We start from the raw sequence: 4651 nt of genomic DNA on the forward strand, positions 1-4651 counted from the left end.
ATGAGCCAGGCGAGCACAAAACTTCAAAAAGTCTTTAGCTAGGGAAAAATAAAGCCTATATAAGAGGTTGTACCGACCCAATGTGTAAGAGCCAATGTCGCCAGCTTAAAATTAAAGGTCGTACCGACCTAATGCGTAAGAGCCACTGTTGCCAACCTATATTGAGAGGTCATTCCGACCCAACGTGTAAGAGCCTAAGAGCCAGCTTAAATTTTTTACAAAAAACTTAAGGGTCAATGAGCTCGAGTCGAAATCCAACTCGGAGACCAAACCCAAAACAATTAACTAAAAAAACCTAAGGGCAAATACGTAAGAGCCACTGTTGCCAGCCTAATCCAAAAGGTCGTACCGAACAAATGCGTAAGAGCCATTGTCGCTAGCCAAAAATCTCAGCACCGGTTTCTAGACCTAAGGGTCGGTAAACCCGAGTCGAGAACTCGACACGGGGACTGAGCCTGGAACGGTCGACCTTCGACCATTACGAATCGCTCAGCAATAGAAAAAACCCAAGGGTCTAACCCGAGGTCCAAAATCTCAGACCAATTGTCAAAAAACATCGTAGATTATTCCTAAAAGGCAAAGAAAAAATATAAGTGATGAAAAACGAAAGGCCTTCTATATATATTGCTCACAAGGGTACGTTTACAAGGCCTTTAAAAGCCCTTACAAGAAAGAGATCAAATAGAACCCTAATCTACTGTCGGGTCTATGCCTTCGACACCTCCCTAGGAGTATGTTCCCAAACGGTTCTGTCCACAGTCCCAGGGCCTTCAACGGCCTCTTTCCCTGTGGGGATTCCGCCTTTATTCTCAACATCTCCTGAGCCACTGCTCGACACACCTTCAGAAGCAAGCAGAGCAGCAGCTTTCATCTTTAGGTTCTTCACCCTCTCGAGCTCCGCAGATAGATTAATGCCCCTTGCGTGTGTATCCTCAAGAACCCGCCTCCAAGATTCTAACTGAGCTTGTTCCATGGCTCGAGTCAATTTCAGTTCTGCCCCCTCGGGCACTCTCCTGTCTTGAGCATTTATTACAACAGCATCCTCTTTATGCAAGGATATGAGCGCCTCGATTTCAGTTTTGATCTCAGATAATGCAGCAACTAACTCAGTATGAAGGCATCTATACTTGTCACTATCCGCCTTCGCATCATGAAGTTGATGCCCGACTAAGGCCATCTTTACCTGGAGGGTATCCCTCTCTGAAGCTATCTCTCTCATGTGTCGTCTGAGTTTGAGAATTTCGGAGTCTCTAGATCGGAGCTTCTCCCTCAGTAGGGCATCATTCTTCTCAAACTGCGCAAATCAGATCAAAGGTGTCAAAACACTGAGATCTGGTAAAAATGCAGGCAAAAGCAAAAGAAAACTACATAACCTGTTCAGCGAGATGAGTCTTCTCATGCTCGTGGTGAGTCACCTCAGCTTGAAATCGGGCGAAGGTCTGCTTATAAAGCACCCTGTGTTGGAGCTATGAAAGAGACAAGTTAGAAAGATGAAGATTAGGACGATAGGACGAATTTACAAAAACTACCTGCTCACAAAGCCTATCCATCTCACTGAAAATGAGTGAGGCATCGAACTCAAGGATTTTCTTGGGTGCAGCTAAAGGCCTTTCAAATGCATCTTTATCTCTGATGGGCACCCACACATCAGAAGGTTCTTTATTCTGGGCATCCTGCGTTTCCTTAGGAGGTAAGGTCAGTCCCGGAGCAGAATCACTCACGTCAATAACACCGACAGGAACAATCGGGGCTGTCTCTTATCCCCGAAGAGCTTCAGAACTAGGTTTCTCCGAACCGCCTACCAAATGTGCCTCTGCTCGAGGAATATTTTGGCCGTCAACCGGATCAGGGACATTACCCAATACCTTCTCGATGGCCTCTTCAACCCGAGGTTAGACAAAGACATCACCAAGTTTCGACTTGGAAGCCACTATCTCTACGGTATAAGGGGCGATCAGGTTTTCCCCTCCCTCGGATGCTATCGAGGAATCAGTTTTCTCCTCACCTTCAGCTCGGGGACTCCCCACTACTCCTAAAATTAAGGCTATTGAGTCAACCTTAGGTTCTTCCACTTTGGTCCTCTTGGATTCTAAAGGCTCAATCGACAATTCCCTTCGTCTTTTCTTTTCTTAGTCGGGTTTTGGGGTATCCGTTTCACCAAGCTGTGCTCCCCTCATTAGAGGGACCTCTCCCAGACCTGCATAAATACAAAATATAAACATAGGGAGTAAGGACACTATCAGCAGTAGTTCTGTTAAGAGGTACAATTACAACAGAAGTAAAAGCTCACCGTGGTCCTTGGCTTCCCATCGAGCTTGGGACAGATCACGCCACACGTGCTCAACGTATGGGAAAATCGAATCGAGCTGGTTGACCCAGCCCGAGAGGTCCTTAACCGCATTGGGGTACACGGCGATGGCTGTATCAGCGGAAGAAGTCAGTTCGTGGGAAGATGTACCCAAAGAGAAGCAAGGGAATATTTTATTAACATATCTACTTATGTTTCATGTTCCACTTTTCGGGGAACGACATCCTCTCTGCTGGAATCAGGTCCGAAGTCCTAACTAGGACAAAACGGCTCATCCACCCTCTGTTCCTAACCTCGTCAGTGCAAGTAAAAAGGGCTCTCGAGGCCCGACAGTGGAGCTTTATTAGGCTCCCATAGAAGAGTCGGGGGATATACATTTTGATCAGGTGGTCCAGAGTGAAGGACATCTTCTTAACCATGTTCGCATAATATCTGGTCATGTAAACAATACGCCAGAACAAAGGATGAATCTGGCCAAGGGTTACTCGGTATCATTTGCATAAGTCGAGGATCACGGGGTCTATTAGAGATGAGGATGCCTCCACCGGGTCAAGGGTAAACGGATAAGTATACACACTGAGGAAGCCATCCTTGTATGTCTTTATGTCCTCCTGAGAAGGAATTTCCACGAGCACCGCATCCCCCCAGCGGTAGTCGGCCTTCACCCTTTCAACGTCAGCTATTGAACTAACATATTGGGACACGGGTTCGCATTGCCCCGGCTTCGAAGAAGGTTTTTCGGTCTTAAAAATGGAGATCGTTTCAAAAGCCCCTGGAATGCATTCCCCAGCGTAGGGGGCATTGTTGCTTTACCCTTAGACGAGCATGAGGAAGAAGAAGGCATATCTTCCTAAGGAATAGAGGTGTAAGTTTGTGCCATTCTTGTTAAAAGGTTTTAGAGGAGAAATAAAAATTGTGTTTCAAAAAGAGAACACAAGGGAGAGGTAGGAAGAACTCTTTTGAGGGCTTGGTGGTGCAGTGGAAAATAAGGAGCGAAAGAAGAAGTATTTATAGAGGTCTAACACACATGTTGGAGCAGGCCAAATGACGGCCAACCACTGTAATTAATTCGAAGGCTTTTCAGGGCTGTGTCGATGCGACCTTTAGACACATCATTTTGTCGTATCAATCGTTTGACAGGGTGTGATTACCATTATGATGGAAGTAACGAAGGGGAAGGAATTTGATATAGTTTCTTATCGTTTTACTCTAAGAAACATGGGGACTATCTGTATACGGGTGAAATCGAGAAGCCCAATTTCACGATAATTGTGTATTTTCCTTAGCTTCGCCTTAGAAAGGCCTCGAAGGCCCGGGGTGCAGTTTGAGGTTTCGACCTCGAGGGTCCTTCACACCCAACCTTAGTGCAGCATGAGTTGATGGTTATCATGGATAAACGGGAAGTTCCCTGGCACGTGGTTCGAACTAACAACACCTACAAGAATAGTACCAGTTTGTACCAGACTGTTAAGTAGTTGTACCAGCTATTTTACTTTGTAATAAATATACATATACTATGTTGGGATCCCCTCCTCCGATATAAAGGGGACCTTTACTGCTTTTGTACACACGATAATACATATTACTCACAACATTCAATATAAGAACATTCTCTCTACTCTCTAAATTAAGCATATTCTCTTGATTTCATTGTTTATTGCTTACATTTATTGTGTTCTATTTATTGTTCTTCAATAATTGCTCATTATTGACCATAAAGAGCCTTCATCAAAGCTCTCAATATTGTTAGCCCTCCATCGGCTGTCCATAGCTCAGTATCAAGCTCGACCTTGAGGCTACCATATACCCTGGCTCGAGGCCCTGATTTCCAGCCGCTCGGTTTGCCTAAATACACTATTTTCAAGTTCTTACCTTATTTTCTAGTCTTGTAATTAGCATCTACTGGCTAACAACTAGCATAAAAACAGATCACGTAGTTTTAGAACCATAAAATCAAATCTAATTGTAATTACCATTTTCAAGGTAAATACATAAATGTAAAAGGGAGAGGGTTTTACCTTAGCAATGATAGCGATTGAGCCTTGGTACGTTATCATTTCTTGCTCCGAGGACGCGACACGATCCTTTATTCACCCATTTGGATGTAGCCGAGAATGTCAGCTATTTTTTAGCGTCGGTGTCGGTGCCACATCGTGCACCATGAACATTTCTTTTGCTACATGTTGCTCCCCGTATACTTCTTTTACTCCATCCTTTGTTGGAAATTTCATCATTAGATGAAGGGTTGGTGGTACTGCCCTCATACTGTGTATCCACGGCCTTCCAAGTAAGTCATTGTATCTCATGTCACCTTCAATGATATGAAACTTGGTATCTTGGGTT

This window comes from Nicotiana sylvestris, chromosome 2 (genome assembly GCF_000393655.2).
Source record: "Nicotiana sylvestris chromosome 2, ASM39365v2, whole genome shotgun sequence".
Classification (NCBI taxonomy): domain Eukaryota; kingdom Viridiplantae; phylum Streptophyta; class Magnoliopsida; order Solanales; family Solanaceae; genus Nicotiana; species Nicotiana sylvestris.